At 38.3% G+C, this 21,171-nt stretch overlaps 1 pseudogene; it reads right to left on the reverse strand.

Annotated features, from left to right (window-relative positions):
• Nucleotides 1-4,317: 4,317 nt before the first annotated feature.
• LOC115857408 (suppressor of SWI4 1 homolog pseudogene) lies at nucleotides 4,318-5,777 on the reverse strand (annotated as a pseudogene).
• Between the last annotated feature and the right edge of the window lie 15,394 nt (nucleotides 5,778-21,171).

A 21,171-nucleotide genomic window follows, 5' to 3' on the forward strand; every position in this document is an offset into this window, starting at 1 on the left:
AATGAATGCTTTCCTCCAAAGATGAGGAATGACTCAACTATGTGCATTCTTGCAACATCTGTTCAACCTTGTACTGGATATTCTTGCCATGGCTATGTAACAAGAAAAAGATATAGAAAAATTATCTTATTTGCAGATGACATGATTTTCTATATAGAAAATCCTATGGAAGTCACTAAAATACTGTTAGAATTAATTAAGGAGTTCATCAAGATTGCAAGATACAAGACAAACATATTTAAACCAACTGTATTTCCATATACTAGCAGTGAACAATACAAAAATGAAATTAAGAAAACAATTTCATTTACAGTAAGAGCAAAGAATAAAATACCTAGGAATACACTTATTATTCAAAGAAGTGCACCTTATACTTAAAACTACAAAGCATTGTTGAAAGAAATCTAGGAAGTTCTAAATAAATGGGAAAATAACCATGTTAATGGATCAAGTAATCTCATAGACCTAAATGTAAGAATTAAACTACAAAACTTATAGAAAATAACAGAATATCATTATGATCTTGAGTTTGGCAAAATATTCTTAGACTTTAAACATGATCCATAAAATAATTAATTGATAAACTAAACCTCATCAAAATTATTTTTTGTGTTTCAAAAAATATCATTATGAAAATGAAAAGTCAAGCCATAAACTAGGAGAAAAATATTTGAAAATCATATATCTAATAATAAAGATTTGTATGCATAATATATAATCCTTACAACTCAATAAGACAACCCAACTTAAAAATCAGTGAAACATTTGAACATTTAGCAAAAAAAGATATATGAACGGCTAATAAGCACTTGAAATATGCTCACATTATTAATCAGTAGGAAAATGCTAAGTTCATAAAGAGACACAACTACACACCCATTAGAATGGCTCTAATCAAAATGTCAGACAATACTGTCAGAGAAGATACTGAAAAATTAGAACCATCATGCACTGCTAGTGGGAAGATAAAAGTGGTACAGACACTTTGGAAAATGTTTCTTAAAAAATTAAACAGTTATTTACCATACAACTCAGCAATGTCACTTGTAGAAATCTATCCAAGAAAAATGAAAACACAGGTCCACATAAAAACACGTGTATGAATGTTCACGCATCATTAGTCCTAACTGTCCAAAATTAGGAACAACCCAATTGTCCATCAACTGACAAATGAGTAATGTGGTACACCCATATTATGGAATATTACTCAGCCATAAAAAGGAATGAACTACCAATTCACACTACAACTTGGATAACCTCAACAACAGTAGGCTAAGAGATAGGAGCCAAACATAAAAAAACTACAATGCATGATTTTATTTATATGAATAATTTAGAAAAGGTAGATTTATAGGTAATGAAAGAAAACTAGTGGCTTCCTAGAGTTGAGTGTGGGAGTGTGGATTAACTCTGAAGTGGAATGCTCTAAGTCTGCATTATGGTGAAGGTTGTACAACTGTACATTTGTTTAAATTATAAAATATTTTAAAAGTTTGTTGACAGAAACCATTGTTAAATTTGGTTCATTTACCTTACAAATTGATCATTAATTCAGATAATTTGCTGAGAAAATAAATTCTTCAGCCTAAAAAAGAATAAATAAATAAAACATAATTTGTCCTTGTTCTCATGGTGGATTGTTGGGGGCAGGAAGGATGTGACATTCCTTTTCCTCCTCTATCTACAGGCCTACTATCTGCAATTCCTAGTATCTTTCCTTTTCCAGTTCTGGGATTAAAGGTTTTATTCAAAGGTGGTGCAGGGAATCCATCTTTGACAGCAACAAAGTAAACAATACAACAAATGAGTTCCATTTCACTGCAACTATGCCTAACATTTGAGGCCATTTTTCTACTGTTGTCCTGTCATGTTCTACTTTATGGATTAGGTTTAAAAAAAAAAAAAGGCAATGTAATGTTATGGGCAAAATCTCAAGTAATGGAGATGGCCAAATCCAGGTTTAATCATGTTTAATTCTATCATTTACCAATGCAAGGACATTGAGAAAGTTACTTGATATCTTTCACCCACAGACTCCTCCTCTAGAAATGGAGGTGATGACAATATCTGTTTTCCTCATACAGTTATTTTGAAGATTAAATTAGATATTATATATAAGAACTTATCAAAAGTTTTTGACACTTCAGAATATATCTGAAATATGACCACTTTTCACCTCTTCCCAGGCAATCTCCCTAGCCCATGGGAACAACATTCTCTCCCGTACAACTAAAATAGCTATTGAATTGGTCTCTCCACTTCTGCTTTTTTCCTGCTATTAACGATTGTTCACACAGAAAATATTTCTAAAATGTAAATCAGATTATGTCACTCTCCTGCTCTAAAATCCTTCAGTAGTCTCCTACAAATCCCTATATTATCTGGCTCCCCTCTACCTCTCTGGCCTCATTCCTACCAATATTCTCCTTGATTACTGATCAACCTGATCTTACAATTTCTCAAACTCAGAGAATATATTGCAACTTAAAGTATGTGCCCCCCCGTCTTCCTTTTTGAAATATTCTTCACATAGATAGTCAAATAACTTATTCCCTCACTTCACTCAAGACAAATGACACACCCTCAAGGATGCCTTTCCTGAGTCCTCTAACATAGCAAACTCTGTCACTGTATGTCCCTTTAACTAACTTTATTATTTTTTTTTTTTGCGGTACGCGGGCCTCTCACTGCTGCAGCCTCTCCCGCTGTGGAGCACAGGCTCCGGACGCACAGGCTCAGCGGCCATGGCTCACGGGCCCAGCCACTCCGCGGCACACGGGATCCTCCCGGACCGGGGCACGAACCCGTGTCCCCTGCATCGTCAGGAGGACTCCCAACCACTGCGCCACCAGGGAAGCCCCACTAACTTTATTCTTACTACTGAATAATATACATTAATTTTCTAGCTGCTTGTAGTTTTTGTCCCTTCTAGAATATAAGCATCATGAAGGGAGGTCCTCTGAATATTTATTGTATGGCTGTATTTTTAGGACCTACAACACTGCCAAGTACATAGTAGGCTCTCAATAAATATTTGTCTAATAAATGGGTGAATGAATGATAAACAGTAACTCCTTTTAGTATTTAAACACTATAATTGAACAAGACTTTAGGTGATTTGACTCAACATCAGCTAAAACACAGAGCATCACAATCAATTTTCTAATTGTAATTGACTACATCAAAATCCTCACATCTCTTAATGCTCATTAAAAAAAATCAAAACAAAACAAAAAAAGGCACTTTCCATTTCAAATGGATAACATGTTTACAGATCACACAAGTACGTGCGTGAAAATTAAATGGAAAATAAATTCAATACCTTTCTATCTAAATTCTTTACTGATTTACTACTATTTTTCTATTTCTGTTTCACCATTAAACTTAATATAATCTCTCTCCCTTACGGAGCCTCACAGATATTTTAAGATCTCTACACACAATACTACTCTCTTAAGAGAAAAGGAATTTATCCCTACTAACAATCATGGCATCCTAGAAATGTTTTACAGACCCAGTCTTCCCATAGCTATTTATCTCCTTCCCTATAAATTGCCTTATTACACAGTTTAACTGTCTGCAACCTGAGTTTTCTATTATATTTCATATTTACTTTGTAACAACAATAAAACCCTTCCATAAAACACTACATATGATCCAAAAACTCAATGCCATGAAATGCTATGGGAACGAGAAACAAGCTGCTGTTTGACATAGATCCTCGTTTTGGCTACAGGATTTAAAACTTTTTCAATCCAGTTGCCTTCAGGAGCCATTTAGTGAGGGTTGATAACTTAAATACCCATAGTGTTATTCCATGGTTAGAATCTCCTAGGAAGTTGTCTTTTTTATTTGTCCCAGGAGAATTTACTGGGAAAAGAGTGGGCCATTAGGACCCAGGATTGACCTCTGTGTGCCCCCAAATGGGTTACATTTGTTTCCACCTGGCCGTGGCATCCTTTCCACCTTTCTCTTCCCACTGTCCTCCACCCATCCTTAAGAACCTTGTTTAAAGAAGAGAATGGGAGACAACAGCCAACCGAACAATGTCTAAGTTTATAATAAGGTTTTGCTGAAATCATTTTGAATCTAATCAAACTTTTGGAGCTGTAGAGTTTGTAGAAAAGTTAACTTTGCCTATATATCTGTCATTTTACCTCCCACTGGAAAGTACGTCATCACCAAACTGAGATAAAAAGACACCAATTAAAAAAAACAACTCACAAGAGTAAAAATGCTCTTAGTAGTGGTCTTTGGAAGCCTCCAGTCACCATGTAGGCCCCTGCCTCGGTGTGCCCTCAGCTCCTTCACGGTTACTTATAGCCTGAGGGCCCGGCGGGCTGTCTGTGCACCTTCGGGACTGGTGTCAGGCTCCTTGCCCACCGCCTGACGGGAATACTGGGTTTCACCTTGCCCCTCCTCCTGCTGGCTGGCTCCCTCTGCTTCCAGGGGTTCCCCCGGGGTCCTCAGCATCACAGTCTCCACTAGCCTCTGCCCGTGCCCTCTTCATGCCCCCAGGATTTTCTTCTAACGGGTCTCTCACTGCTCCTACTTGTTCTGGAAGTTCTGGGCCTGCCTGTCCTCCCTCTGGGCCTTGAGCTGCAGCTTCTCCTTCTTGGCTACGAGGGTGGCCTGCAGTTCGCCCAAAGTCTTGTGAAGGAAACTGCAGGACAGCATGTTCCCCTCCCCAACACCCTCCTGGGTCCTAATGTGCTGCAGGTTATGCGAGGCCCAGTACTGGTAGCGCCGGGCAGCCGCCTGGGGCAGCTCGGTAACACTGCGCTGGCAATCCAGCTCTGCCTCAAAGGCGCACGCCTATGGCCAGAACTCACCCATGTCCTGCAGGGAGCTCATCTCCTGAGAAGCTTCATCATTCCGCAACATGCTCCCACAACAACTTTCATGCTATAATAGCGGGATTCCAGCTCCTGGGAGTAGGGACCGTAGTTGATGAGAATTTGGCGCTTGACGGCGTTCACGTTCGCCTTGTGCACATAGATGGAAAAACAGGTTCTGGTACACGGTGGCCATGAGCTTCACGTGCACATCATGGGGGCCAAGGCTGCTCAGCACCAGAAGGGAAGGATGGGCAAACTGCCACTCAAGCACACGGGTACAGCGAGGAAACCACAGCATCCACCAGCTTGTACGTGTTCGTCTGGAAGATCAAGGTGGGGCCTCCAGGGAGGTGCATCAGCTTAATGTAAAAACTGGTCTCCATTTTGCTCAAGACCAGTAAATATGTGACTCGACAGGACCCAGCCAGTACCACAGAATCCTGCAAAGAGTTTGTCTTTCGTCCCCGCAGGCAGGCGGTGGCTGTGAGCAGCTCCACGAGTCCGTGCAAACAGCCGGAGCAGCTGTGGGTTGCCGCCTCTCCGCAGCTCGGCTAAACACGAAGGAGTGCGGCTGCGCAGCGTGAGCCTCGCGATACCTGAGCTGCGTGCCCCCAGGCGCATGCGCGTGCTCTTAGGCTCCAGCGACCGCCTTGAGTGCCGCCACCCGCAGTCTCTCCCACGAAGTTGCCTGTGTCTGCCGCTTCCAGCACGCTCTGCTCACCTCCTGCACCACTGTGAAGAGTAACCGGTAATCCACTGTGCTATATACACATAGGGCTTTCAAAATACGAGAAAACTGAGGTTTCTGGTTTCCGACAGAGGTACAAGATGGGCTATGTTGGGGAGAACAGATAAGAGTAAAATATAGTTCTTGTTAAATTAGGCATTGCTGTGGGGAGGCTTGAAATCCGTTCACCTTGACAAATGCTCAGAGCACATGTTTTCGCCTCTGATCACCTTTGCGGTTTATTCAGGATCCACCCATCCCCATTCTGCTCTACACAGCTGGGGGCAGGGGGTGGGTTCCATCACCCCTCCAGGTATTTTTTGTTTTTTGGTTTTTTTAGGTGTTCTTTTGATCAGTGTTTAAAATGGCTTTGTTACTGAACTAAACTCGGTTCTGCTCACCTGCCCAGAGTAAAGCCAATGTACTGACACCAGGTTGTGAGGAAAGAAAGTTGCAGTGTTTATTGCAGGGCATCAAGCAAAGAGTCCAGGCAGCTAGTGCTTAAAAGGCCCAAATTCCCTGATGGCCTTCAGGGAAAGGTTCTTAAAGACGGGGTGCGGGAGGGGTTGGGGGTTGTGGGGTGTGTGATCAGCTCCTGGACATTCTTCTGATTGGTTGGTGATGAGGTAACTGGGAGTCAACATTGTCAACCTGCTGGTTCCAACCGGTCTGGGATCTACCTGCTTGTGGGCAGCGTAACTTCTTTCACCTGGTGGGGATTTCAGTATCAGCAAAACGGCTCAAAGCATGTGGCTCAGAATATTATCTATAGTCTTTGAGAAGGAACTAAAGGTCCTTGATTTTGTTTTATGACTAAACTGTCATTATTTTGCCTTCCTTGACTGTTTTCCCTTGTTTCTGCATTTTATTACTTCTCTTATTAAATTCATTCTTTGGAACTTCGGGAAGGCCTAGGAGGCTAAAGTTTTCCTACAAAGAAGAGGCAGGCAGAGGCCATGGGGGAGGGGAGTCTGTTGGGGGAAGGCCCCGCAGGGTCCTGCTTGTCTACAACTTCAGACTGGCTCTGTTCAAATCACAGACACCTGGTACTGATGAACCATTTCCACCTCCTTGTTCTGGCATCACTAAGTGTTTCTGTGGCTCAACGTACAAGTGGCTATCTCTCTCCACCCCCACTTTCTCCTTTTGCCCCCTCTCTCCTTCCTGTCCCCACCTTGTTGGCTCAAGCTGATATGAGAGCTATAGCCTTTATATTCCTCAAAAGAGTTCACTGTGTTACTCCCCTACAATTATAGAAAACACCGGGCTCTACACGGGATCCCATGGAAGCCCTTCTCATTAGAACTGAGGTTGGCCACAGGCACCCTCGTCCCTCTGCTTTGGGGTGGGAGTCACAGCACACATATAACTCTCTCCAAAGATGGAACCCTCACATATCCTCTCTCAGGCCTTTCTTTCAATGTTTTTATGTCCTTGGGGGGCTTTCTAGAATCATGCACTTGTTTTCAAATATTTCCTTTGCAAACTTCATATTGCTCTGGCCTATCACTTGGAATTTTATGTTTGGTTTGATCTTGCTATTATATTCATATCACTGAAAAGTAATGGGTCCAGGATTTAAACCTAGGTCAACCTGACTCGAAAGCACCTACTCCATAAGATGTCCCCAGACACAAGTCCACTGTCTCTCACCCCTCCCCATCTCTATCAATATCATCTTGCCTCTTTGACCTCTTTAAATGCCCTAAGAAAGTGGCGTTCTTGCCACACTCTCTTGGAAAACTTTAGTTTGATTTCTGAAGGAGAATGTATTCCAGCTCTTATATACTAACTTTAAAGAACCCACTAACATAATATCTCTTCTCTTTCCTTTCATATTCTTTATCCAGGAAGTTTCTTTGTGGGAACGCCTATATGACAACTGATCTTCCCACCCAGCATCTTAGAATATGACAAGAGTTATTTTCCTTGTCAGATAGACCTTGTATAATCAGCAACTGTGTTAATATCAGAAATGTTCACCTGAGCATTCTGTATAACCCATTTTTTCAACAAATAGATTTGGCTGCCAAGTAGCATAATTTGTTCAGTTTTCCCTTTGAAATATATTTAATCACAAACTAGAGGTTCACATGGGCCTATATTTACAAACTGTTTGATAACTCCAATAATTGCAAATTTATTTGGTTATATTTTCAAAAAGCAAAAGAATGGCAGTGTAATGTATGCAAGAAATTTTAACTGGAGTCAGAAGAGTAATAATACCTGCCCAGACACCCACATAAGATTATTGGTAAATGTATATAATAGAACTTTGTAAAACATAAAAGGATTTTAATACTATTACCCACCCCCACTCTTCACTTCATAATGCACAGAAAAGTATTGGTTACATTCATCAAGAAAATGCATATAATCCAAAGATATATAGTTGAAACAACACTTTATTATTAAAAGTTCTATATTTATCAACATTGAAATTTTCCCTTATGAAGTCAGCAAGAGTACTTTGGAGGGGAACATTGCTTTAATTCTGACTCACTAAATTATTTGTGAACTACTGAATACTTTGAACACATGCTTGAATACATTTGTAGTATATCAGGACCATGATGCAAAGGCAAAATATGCAGACAGCATCTTTGTATTTTACCTTTATGTTTGCCAATTATTTATCTTGCACTTCCCCATATTTCACTTGATGCATTCTATTCAAATAATACACAGTGAGATCAAACCACAAGAACTCCAAATGCTCAGTCTATGATTGCCAGCCAGTAAATAGGTTCTCTTTCAACTTCGTTTAAATAACAGCTCCTGGAACTTAATATAATGAAAGGAGCCTGAAATAAAAAGATTGCTCTGCTTTACATGAAACACCCCTCCACACACATTTCAGTAAAGCCAGCATCTCTGAATCATCCCTTTGATAATTATTGAATAAAACAATTTCCAATTACACAAGAGAAATTATATAACACAAATGCAAGTTGAGTCAATAATAGATTTAATTAAAACGGGCACAGGTGGAAATAGCCTTGGGGAGGGGCAGAGTGGTCATTTCTTAAAATGAAATTAAAGGGAAAAAGGTAAGCACAGTAATAAAAAGAAAACCTAAGTAACCTATAAATAAATACCTAAGCAATTAAAGGTTAAATATTTTTTCCTGAAATCTCATTACCTTAGCCAAATTTTCCAAAGAATAATTCTGTATCCTTTGAATGCATGCACACCATAGTCCTTGTTAGAATTTATACTGATAAAATGATAGGGGAACACTTAGCACTAACCTTAGGCTATACAAGTTAGGTACTGGATGTGAACTATGTAAGCTCCATATTTATGTTAATTTCTACCATAACATCGTGGCAGAAGTTTGTCTTATGATCTGTAGCTCTTTTACAGAGTACTTAAAACTTCCTTTTGGTTGTGATCCATAGTACCTACGAATATGAACCTATTGCTATCCTCATATGTACTGTATATGCTAGATACACACACATACATTAATTTTGCTTTGGTTTTTTACTCCCATTTCCCCTTATTTGACTGTAGACTTTGAGGACCAAGAGAGTGAGTTATCAAGTTATCAACTCGTATATACTGAGTGATATGTGTGTGTATATATATATAGAGAGAGAGAGAGAGGGAGAGGGAGGGGGAGGGGGAGGGGTCTTTTTTTAATTCAAAAAATGTTGTGTTAGGATCTATCCATGTTGTGAATTATAAATCTAATTGATTGCTTCTTGCTACTATAAGGAATCCGTAATATGTGTCCAATATATGCATCTATTACTTATAGGTATATTTATGTATACTATGTGCATATATATAATTTAGAGAGATCAGCATGTATAGAGATATCAGTATATATGCCACTTGAGATGGTTGTTCTCTTACTCTCTGTACATTCCCTGCTCAACCAGTGTCTGCTTCACTCACATGACTCCTCTTAATTATGGGGCTTAATTAGTAACCACGTACCTGCTTGGCCCAGCTGCTTGTTTCCCTGGTAACTGATGAGCCAACCTGAAATCAATTCCCCCTATAAATGATAGCCTCCTTCTCCCCCAAGTAGCAAAGATTGCTACTGTGTCCTGCCTGTCCTCTGCTGCCCACGGTGAGCTGTCGCTCCAGAACCTTGGGTTTGGATATGTAATATCCCATGTCCAATAAGCTGTTGATGTCTCTGTCGCTGTCTCTCTGCTCTTTCTTCTGTCTCGAGGCTGGGCAGCTACAGGGCTTGCAGGCCTGCAGGGTGTAGCCCAGCACAGATAGTCAAGGGGTTGAGGAATATAGAAAAACTAACAAAATAAAACAAAAGATACTTTGAAGTTTAAGGGAGTGCAAAGTTTTTTTTAAATAGAGGATTAATTAAAATATAATCTTCATCTTAGATAATTGGGTACTTATGGCTTGTCATAAAAAGTGTTGCGTCTTAAAACAACTTCAAGGAAAACAAAATTACCGTGCCCTAAAAACTGTTGGAGGAACAAAAAGGGGCTTCCGTGTTGCCAATGACCTGATGTTGTAGAGAGTTAGAATAAAATTGTTTCATAAATTACGAGGCTGGAGGTCATAGAGGTTTTCCTACGTTTTTCTATTGTCAGGGAGTTGTAACTTTCGCACTTAGGCCTTTAAATAAAACTGGATTCTATTTTTGTAAGTACTATAAGGTGGTAAGGCAGTTTTTCCAACATCACTTTAAAGGAGCCATTTTTATAACACCATATGTGTAATACACTTTATATAGATATTTTATACCATATATGCTTATATGTACTATGTGTATAAAAAGAAAAAAGCAAATTCTAAAATTAAATACAGTTGTTTAATATGTTTACTTGGTTAAATTAATTCAAGGTTAGATTGTTTCACTTGAATCTGAAGCAGGCTTGAACAACAGAGGTATTATGAAATATTTCTGAGATGATACCATATTAAAATATATTTTGTCTGCCATTGCTTCACCACACCTATTAGGAAGAAGAAACTGAGAAAATAATTAAAAGTCTATGGTAATAGTCTCAGGCTTGAGATGAAATAAGCCTTATAGAAGGAAGTGACTATCGGTACTTCTGATTTACAGATAAGAAAACAAAGGCTCATTAGTGCTAAGTAACTTTCTCTGAGATTTCATTTAGTGAAAAGATTTTCTAAGATTTATATGTAGCTCTGTCCGTCTACTCTTAAACTCAGGCTTCATGCATTAAACCAGGAGTCTGCTGACTTTTTCTCAAAAGGGCCAGATGTAAATAAGCTTTGCAACCCATATTGTGTCTGTTGCAACTACTGTCATTATAGGACAGAAGGAGCTATAGACAACATATAAACAAATAAGCACGGCTGTATTCCAATAAAGTGCTGTTTATAGACAATTTTAATTTCATAAAATTTTTACATCATGAAATATTATTCTCCCCTCCGTTTTATCAGCTGTTTGAAGTCTAACAAATTGTTTGCTTACGTGCTGTATACAAACAGGTGGCAGCCTGGATTTGACCCATGGTCTTTAATTTTTCAACATCTGCACGAAACTGTGTTAAACTTAGGCAGTCAGAAAAGGGCTGAAGTTTGTGTTCTGCTGTGAGATGCTGCAGTGAGATCATTTTGCCTTAAGGATGTAGGTGAAGTGATTTTTATGGCATCAAAAATAGATAGCCAGCAACCAGACAAAAGTGCAAGCCAAAGTTTAAAAGTTAGTAATGGTAAGTATTTAGAAGTCATTCCCATGAGGTTATAACTCAAGCTGAAATAGTATTGAAAATGTGACTTTGGATATAGCCAGAACTATGCAGTGGGAGGGGAGAAAGTAACAAGAGGATGTGATGTGTATGGAGGTATCGGTGAAAAGGGTAGAATGAAGATGAACAAATTCATGGGAAATAGGGAAGGAGATAGTTCCATGAAAGAGGAGTAGGGCTAATAACATCCAAGTGGACAAGGAAAAATTCATGGCTTCATTTAACATCTGAGTAGGTTGACAATGATCTCTGATAGAAGAGCCACTATAGACAGGTTAGTGTAGGAGCAGGTTACAGATGCTTAAGTAGGTGGCAGAAGTAGGAGACCCAGCTTTCCATTAGAAATGAACTTTTGAAAGGAGACTAACCTGTATTAGTTTTATGCTGAGGACTGAAGGGGCAAGTGGACAGAATAGTTTCCAGAATTCAGTGAGACCTGAGGCTAAGAAGGAGGGTCAGGGTCCCCAAGCTCCAAATGTGGACGGCACAGCTACTGCTAGAGGTCTGGGCTTCCAGAAAACGTCTTCCAATTGGAGAAGACCTAACAGTTCTTAGGCATTTAACAAAATGGCTATAGACAGATCTTTGCCTGTAAACTATTGGCTAATGTTGCATTTCAGATATCTGAAAATATTTTAACCGAGCGATTTACTTCATTTGATTAGAGTACATCTGAACATATTGTGATAAACAGCATTGTGAACATATTGTGATAAACAGCATTGTATGCTGTTTTGGTAATTGAAATACATACTGGATTTGTTATTACATAAAATACGAATTTCAGCTTCTGCAGTCTTTAGTAACCAAAGTTCTCTGCCACCTGTTTCACATATTTATAATCAACTTTAATACCTTAATTCAATTTAAAAGTATTAACCCCAAATATTTTTGACATATTGTTTGGATAGAAAAAACTGTACTCTAATAAACCAATTTACATTTCTTTTTCTTTTTTTTATATACTATCTCTGTTTACCTACCTTGGATAAGATTAATTCATTGAGTCACTAAATGTCTCATGTATGGTATTTTCCTAGACACCGTGGAGGATACTAATTAGAAAACAACATTCCTAGCATATGATGCCTGCAATCAGTTTGTAGGGAATAAAGTCATCTACAAATAAATATATTGGAATTCAGAAGAGAAAAGGACTGGAGGAATAGAAATAAAGTGACATCTTCATGAACGATATGATATCTGAGTTCAGAATTTAAGAATGGGATATGCCAAGTGACAGGTTATTTTCCAGTTACAGGGAGCAGAGAAGATGTCTCCCTCCAACAGCGATAATTGAAAATAAGCAGGCCCTGGGTACAACCAACACCATCTTAAATGGAAATAAATCAGCAGTGATGCAGTCCTTGGGATAGATCGCTCTCTGGGGAATTACCATTCTATCTACCAGATTCTATAACAATGGGCAAAGTGACAATATCAAACTTTTAATAATGCTCAGTAAGCACTTTACCCTAATATGTTGTGACCACAGAATTTGTAGCAAATCATAAAACACACTATGTGATCACCTCCTCAATAAATTCCTTCTAAACCGTTGAACTTGACACATTGTAATCCAGTTTGGAACAGTAACAGTATGTTTTATTCTCTTGGAATTTGAGAAAATAAAATGACATAAGTTTTTTACATTGAAAATCAAGATGCAAGTTCTTATAAACAGCTGCAAGCTTAATTGTCTCTAGTCAATTCTTAAATTACTAAAAGGAGAATTGATGTCTGGAAAAAAGAAACAGAAGAAATAGAGGCTTGAGAAACATATGCTTCACAAACCTGGTTAAATAATGCTTATTCCTTCACAGCTAGCTTATTGTCTTACCAGTGTGGAAGCTAGGATTTTAAAAATATTTGTAGTTACAAATATCTGCTCAGTATTAACTTTAATTTGTTTTATATTTTCTTTTGTATTTATTTTTTCTGACAACTTCATCAGTGTCTGTTTGGCAACAATGTGGACTTAGTATGATGTGGTGACTATCACAAGCAAATTCTGAATATATGGTCCCGTTCCAGAGCTCTCAAAGCAATTGACTGTGGCCTCTGTAGGAGATGTATCATGGGTCAACCTGTTCTGTTGCCCAGACCTGCATCTCTGCCCCTGAAGAATTGTTCTCAAGAGGACTCACCAATAAATCTCATAGGTGTAAATATCAGTGTGTCAGAACCCATATCACACAGAACCCAAGCTAAGTTGGATGTCCATTTTCTCCAAGTTCATCCGTAGATTCAGTGCAATTCTAGTAAAATCGAAATAGATTTCTCATGAAAATGACAAGTTGATTATAAAAATGTGCATAAAAATGCATTGGATCTAGAATAGCCTTTTTTTCTTTGGGAAGAAAAAGTTACAAGTTACACTACTTGATTTCAAGTTTTACTCTATAAGCCACAGTTATCAGGATATGATGGTATTGGTGGAAGGATAAACACATGGTCAATTGATTGGAGTTGAGAGACTAGAAATAGAACCATACATAGAGTGAATTGATTTTTTGACCAGAGCAATTCAGAGGAAAAAGTCATTGTAACAAAGAGAGTCTGGACCCATAGAGGCTAGATTCATGGAAACATGAAGTACAGATTCCCCGAACAGGTCACTGAGAATGATGACAAGTAGGGCTACTACTACTATACTTTGACTACTGAACCCAGGTATTCTACTTGTTTGGGAAACAGCATCATATAAGGCCATTGCATCCTGGTTGGATGGAGCATCATTCTTGTAGCATAACATCTCAAAGTGGGAACCTCATCTTTGCCTTCAAAAGACCATTCCATCACTCTATCAGTGTGAATCTGTACTTCTGTGGAGTATTGTAAGTGATAAGACCAGTGAATCCCTTGACCACATGCTTTAATTTATGCAATAGCTTTTCTTTTTTTTAGTTTTAGAAAAGGAAGCACCTACATTATTACTGTAAAATTTTCCTAATCCAAACATGGAATTTCACTAGTCCACCTCACATTTTATGATTCTAAATTGTCTTAGAATCATAAAATTGTCTGAAGTTTGTATCTACAGTATGGTCTTGTCCTTTCATTTAATTTGGAAAACGTATTAAAATTCTCCGCCCTACCCCCCAAAGAAAAGTAGAGTCTTGTACCCACTGCCTCACCATTACTGGTTCTTATGAAGGCCAACCTCCAAGATGGTACCTGTTGAGTTTTACTTCCATGTATTCATCCTCTTCTATAGTCTTCTCTCACACTGAATGGAGTTAACCAATATAACCAATAGGATGTTGTGGAAATGATACTATGTGACTTCCAGAGCTATTCCACTAACATGCTCCTTCCACCTTGCTCCCTAATAGATCATTTGCTCAGGCAGAAGCACTTATCAGCGTCCAAAGAAGTCCAGACAACCTTATACAGGTTCCATGTCACAAGGAATTGAGATCCCTACAAAAACCAGTGCTTACTGACCAGGTACGTGAGTGAGACATCATGGAAATAGATCTCCACATGCAATTAATCCTTCAGATGACTAAAGCCTCAGATGACATGTTGAGTACAACCTTAGCTACTATAACAATCTAGCTAAGCAACTCCCAGACTCCTGACCCAAAAAAACTGTGTAATAAATACACGTTTATTTTTTTAAGCCACTAAATTTGGGTGCATTTTTATGCCACCATAGATAACTAAAGTAGCTATAAAATGTTTCCCTTAGTATAATGCAGTTTTACGTGTAATCCCATATGCGAACCAAACAGTAAATCCTTGGGAATGGTACTGGCTAAAACCCTGTAAGGAGGAAAGAAAAACTCAATCCCAGAATACGTGTTGATTCCATTCAAGGTGAATTACTGTCCTTTCTGAAGCAATTAAATGACCATCCCTTAAAAGATGGTGCAATATTGGGAACCCAGTGTAGGTTTTGGTCGACGGCAGTTGGACATATGGCAGCAGCAATAGCCACCTCAGCCTTGGAGCCCATGTTATTGAGCCTATGTATAGCATCCATTCTTGCCATCATGGCTCCTCCTCCCATGTGCCCACTATCCCAGCACCGAGGTGACCAATGAAGAAACTAGTTAATGTCAACTGGCCAGGTCATTTTGCTTACTTGTGAATTTAGACCCTACTTTGTAGGCAGGTAAAAGGTGCCCCTTTGGAGAGATATCCTAGTATGCACCATACCACTGGGCATTTAGAAAAATTCACTGATGTGGTAAGCTCTTGAATCTTCATAGAGTTTATCTTCTTTCCTAAAGATTGTACATGCCTTACCAAGACATCCAGCACACTTGCCACTTTTTGCTTAGTCTGATCAACCTGATATATTTATATAGTGGACTAATGTGGTGTGCATGGAATTATCCAGGCAGACCAGATACCTCTGCACTATATTTTAACTGATGTTATGGCCCAGTATATGGTCCATCTTGGTATACACTGCATGTACACTTGAAAAGAGCATGCATTTTACAATTATTAGGTTTAATGTTTTATAAATTAAATGTAATCAAGTTATGTAATTGCATGTTCAGTTCTTCTATGTCACTATATATCCCATCACTACTTCTATATCTATATATCGCTATTGATACCTTTGTCTCAGTTGTCTACCCATTACTGAAAATAGGGTGTTAACTATGCAACTATGAATGTGCATTTGTCTATTTTTCTATCTAGTTTTGTTTTCTTAATGTGTCTTATAGTTCTGTTATTAGATTCATAGACATTTAGGATTTATATATCTTCTTGATGAATTAGTTATTTTATGATTCTGAGTTGTTCCTATTTATCTTTTTTATTTTAAGTCAACTTTGTCTGATATTAATATAACCATACCATTTCTTATGCTTAGTGTTTTTCTAGTGTGTAGTTCCATCCTTTTACATTCAGCCTACTTCTATCTTTGTATGTAAAGTGCTTGCTCTTGATACCACAAAATAGTTGGGTCTTTTTTATCCAGTCTGACCATCTCTGCTTTTAAATTACAATGTTTAGTACATTTATATTTAATATAATTAATTGTATAGGTTGGTTTAATTCAGTTATTTGCAATGTGTCCTTTAGTGATACTATCTGCTTTTGGCTTTCTTCTCCTTTCCTGACAGCTTTGGAGTTGATCAAATACGTTTTATTATTCTATCTTCTTTATAGACTTTTTAGCCATATTTCTTTAAATTATAATTTTATTAGTTTTCCTAGGGGTAATGATATGCATGTTACCCAAGTTTACCTAGGTTCAGTATTATAAAATTACAAGTAAAATGTCAAAACAGTAGTGAAATTCCATTTATCTCCCATCCTTAGTGTTATTGTTTTCATATATTTTACATCTGCTTATGAAATCTAGCAATATAATGTTATACGTTTTGTTTTAATCATCTTTAGAAAAATTAAAAGAAAAAATGTATATTTATCTACATATTTACCATTTCCTCTGTTTTTCATTCCTTATGGAAGATCTAAGTTTCCATCTGCTGTAATTTCTCTTCAATCTCAAAAGTTCCTCATTTCCTGAAATTCAAGTGTGCTGCTGACAGTTTTTCTCAGCTGTCATTATCTGAAATACCTTTTTTTCTGTCTTTTTAAGGGATATTGTCATTACTTTCAGAATTTTAGGTTGACCATTCAGCACTGTTTTACATCCAGAACTTTAAATATGTTGATCCATTTTCCTTTGCCTGCCTTGTTTCCAATGAGAAGTCATCAATCCTTCATAATCTTGTTGTTCTATATCTAATGTTTCTTTTTCTCTGCCTGATTTTAACATTTTCTCTTTATCTTCAGTTTTCAGCATACTTAGGTATGGTGTACCATGTCATTTTTTTTTTTATATATTTAACCTTCTTGAGATTGGAAATCAACAATTCTTGGTATATAAATTGATGTTTCTTATGAATTTAGGAAAGTTTTGGCAATTATGTTTCAAATATTCTCATTGACCATCCCCTCTCTCATCTCCTACTGGGACTTAAATTACATTAGGTTACATTGTTTGAGATTAACTACAAGTCACTGAGTTAATGTTTTGTTAGTTCATTTTTCCAACATTTTCCCCTGTATTCTTCAGACTGAATAATTTCCATTGAATGTCTCAAGTCTAATGTCCCTTTCATTTCCTGACTCTGGTTCTAAGTTTATTCTGTAATTTATTTTCAGATATTGTATTTTGCAATTCTAGAATTTCTATTTGGTTCTTTATATAGCTTCTGTTACTATTCTGAGATTTGCCATTTGTTTACTCTTTATCACCAATTACTTTTTTCCTTTGTTTTAAAACGTATTAATAATAACTGCTTTTAAACTCTTTGTATGCTAATACCAACATTTGTGTTTATCACCTTTTTAAAAAAATTGGAAGTGGATCATGTTTTCATAATTTTTGACTATCCATGAATTTTTAAAAAACGTAATCTTCACATTGTGTCATATATTGAAGGGAGCCTAACTTATGCCACCTTTTAAAAAGTATTTTGACTTTTAGCAGGCAGTTAAATTGCTGACAGGTCTTTTTGGTCCTTCCAGGCTTAGTTATATCCTTTGTTAGGGTAGATTTATTGCCATTCAGAACTTGGCCGTAGAGAAGTTCCTCACTGTAGTAAGGCATCCTCACCACTGTGGTGTGACCTTTCTAGGACTTAACATTGTATACACAAGGTGCTCAGCATGGTCTTTCCATTATGGTTGGACTGGAAGGCCAGTGTCTCTCAGAACTACACAACCTACAGTCCCAGCACTGCACAACTTCTGGTATCATTCAGCTTTCAGCCTCACAGCAGGGAATCTCTGCTGGGCCTCAGAGAATCTCACCTTGCACGTGTGCAGCCCAGCTCTTGGCCAAGGATCCACAATGAATGACCACACAGACTTCTGAAGCGTTCCCTCTGTACAGCTCTCTCTTTTACAATGTATGCCCTGCAAATTCCAGCTACGTAAGCACTCCACGGCTCGCATTTTTTATCCTCAACTTGGAAAACAGGGTTGCTCAGCCTCCACCTACTATTCTATGGCAGGAAAATGTTAGTAGTTGATCTTCCACTTTTAAGGAATTAAAATATCCTTCAAGGCTTATTTTATTTTATTTTATTTTTTTATTATTTTTATTTTTATTTTTTTCCAGTACGCGGGCCTCTCACTGTCGTGGCCTCTCCAGTTGCGGAGCACGGGCTCCAGATGCGCAGGCCCAGCGGCCATGGCTCACGGGCCCAGCCACTCCGCGGCATGTGGGATCTTCCCAGACGGGGCACGAACCCGTGTCCCCTGCATCGGCAGGTGGACTCTCAACCACTGCGCCACCAGGGAAGCCCAAGGCTTATTTTAAATGCAACTAAACTTTTCCTCATCTCTACTACCAGGAATCACCAGTAGTTACCCAGATATTCTCTTTGTACAGATCTCAATAACCTTTAGTTAGTAGCTGGCCTTGAGGATAAATATGTTCTTGTTTAATATCCCTTGTTTAGACCAAGTTCCTTAAGGGCAGGTATATTTGTGATGGTGAAAGGGAGTGAGCGTGGGATTCAGTTTTAGGAGCTCATGAGGTTTAGAATTAGAAATGGCTCTACCGTTTTCTGGTTCTAACTTACATGGTCTTAGAAATTTATCTAACCTCTCTGAATGTCGAATCTCAAGTTTATGGTGTCTCTGACCAACTAGTTATAGATCAAATTGTCATGAGGATAAAGTGAAATAATATACACAAGTGAAATTTTAACCAATAAAGGGCTCATAAAAGTATCAGTTAAAGCACTGTGAGCAGGTCAACATCATCTTTATATTCATAATCATCCTAATACCTCATAAGGTAAAATTTTATGTTAATTTTTTTAATGGTAGTGATAAAAATCTCACCTTGGAATATTTAAGTGCACACAGAATTCATGGCCCTGAAGGGTAATGTTTACTACTGAAATAAATTCTATGTAACTTTTTACGTTTAAAAAATTAAACCTAGGGCTTCCCTGGTGGCGCAGTGGTTGGGAGCCCGCCTGCCGATGCAGGGGACGTGGGTTCGTGCCCCGGTCCGGGAGGATCCCGCGTGCCGCGGAGCGGCTGGGCCCCTGGGCCATGGCCGCTGAGCCTGCGCGTCTGGAGCCCGTGCTCCGCAACTGGAGAGGCCATGGCAGTGAGAGGCCCGCGTACCACAAAAAATAAATAAATAAAATAAATAAAATTAAAATTTGAAGAATATAGAATACCACAGTGTTAAGTAACTGGGTTTCCTTGAATCAATGAAGAGTCAGATATATCAACTAACAAATGGCTATATTTCTTTAGCACTGCTCATATACAAGAGCAATAAACAGTAGTAAATGACATTTTTTGGATCTTTGTCATGAAACAGTCTTTGTTAACATAATCCCTTTCTACACAAGCTTTTATGCGTAATAAAACTACCCAAAGGTATGCTTGTAACATCTGGTGGTGCACAGCAGTATAATTCCAGTGAAATGACAAACTTTGCACCAGCCAGGGTGAGGGAATGGATTAAAACTTGGTGTCATCAGCAAATTTAATTATTTCTTAATGTAATTCTTCAGTGCTTTTGTGGAGGGCTTTTTAGAGGATTTGTTTCACCTAGTGAATAAAACACTCTAAAAGTTCATGTATTTTACTTCAAATATAGCTCTTATATGGCTGTATTAAAATAATGAATTTTCATCATAGCAGGCTAACAATAGAACATAGCTCCAGTGGAGAAGAAAATTGGACACAATTGAATGCTATGTGGCAAAACATTTAATAAAAGTAAATAAGGATGTCTAACAGGTTTAATAAACACCCTAAACTTGGTAGGATACAGTCAGAAAATAATTTTGTTTTCCTACCACCAGGGCCTTCAGATATCCTCTGTGAGATCTCCATCCCCTCTCCCTGGATATTTTTAACAGATAGATTGCTTTTCTGATAACTTCTAGGTTTTAGAAGAGTGTCATTTTCAGGATAAAAATATCTAGTATAATCTAAATCAAAACCCACCTCTCACACAATTCAAGCATTTTCTCCCTACCCCTGTTCAAGATTGACCAAATGTTTGGGAACCAGCAAGGGGAAAGAAGGCTTTTGGCATGGTTGCTCTCCACTCCGCAGACTTTGTGAGGTAAGGGAGAGGAGAGAAAGGATGAGAAAGAAATTAGCACAGTCCTTTTACTTGGTTAATGCTGGCTATAGTCCTCTGGTGATTGCTGAGTCAGAGATCCAAATGTTGGGTCTTTTATCGGATGTACATTGAAGGATTTTAGGAGCCTTCACTCTAAACCATTCTGACATGGTAATGCACTATATGGCTGACTTCATTCAAACTTCTTGGTCTCTTCCCCCATGTTACTCTCACCTCGACGCCCAGAGTCCTATCCATATGACAGTCTCAGCTACTGAGCCTACAGGAGAATCTCTCTTTCACTCTCTCACTCTCGTCTTATCTCTATGAATGTTTTCCATTTGCCCCAGTCACTTGGCTTGAGACAAGGTAAAACACAGCTCTTCACTTATTGGAAGGGAAGGAAGTGCACAAAAACTCTGTCTTTCACATATTCTCTTCAAGGAAGTCTCTGTGGAATACTCTTCTGTTTTACTCATGTATATGTAGAAGATGGATATTTTCTGTAAAGTGAATTTGGTCTCCTCTTCTATTAGCCCAACAGAGATGTCTGTAGCCACACTTGTTAAAATGTAGGAACAGTCTCCATAATTTACTCAAACTTGGGGGCAGTCGTCAAATCCCCAGGATGACTATAAAGGTCCCACCTCTCACTCTATTACACATATTTGTGCAAATTACTATTTTTGTTTCTAGTTTACTAGAATCTATTTTTGTTTCTGGTTTACCAGATCGACCATGAAGTTAATGATGCTTAAGTTTCAGGTCTCTTTACTTGCATGTGCCCCTTCTAAAGCTCTATACCTAACTGTGAATTTGTAA

The sequence above is a fragment of the Globicephala melas genome, chromosome 8 (assembly GCF_963455315.2).
Source record: "Globicephala melas chromosome 8, mGloMel1.2, whole genome shotgun sequence".
NCBI classification, from domain to species: domain Eukaryota; kingdom Metazoa; phylum Chordata; class Mammalia; order Artiodactyla; family Delphinidae; genus Globicephala; species Globicephala melas.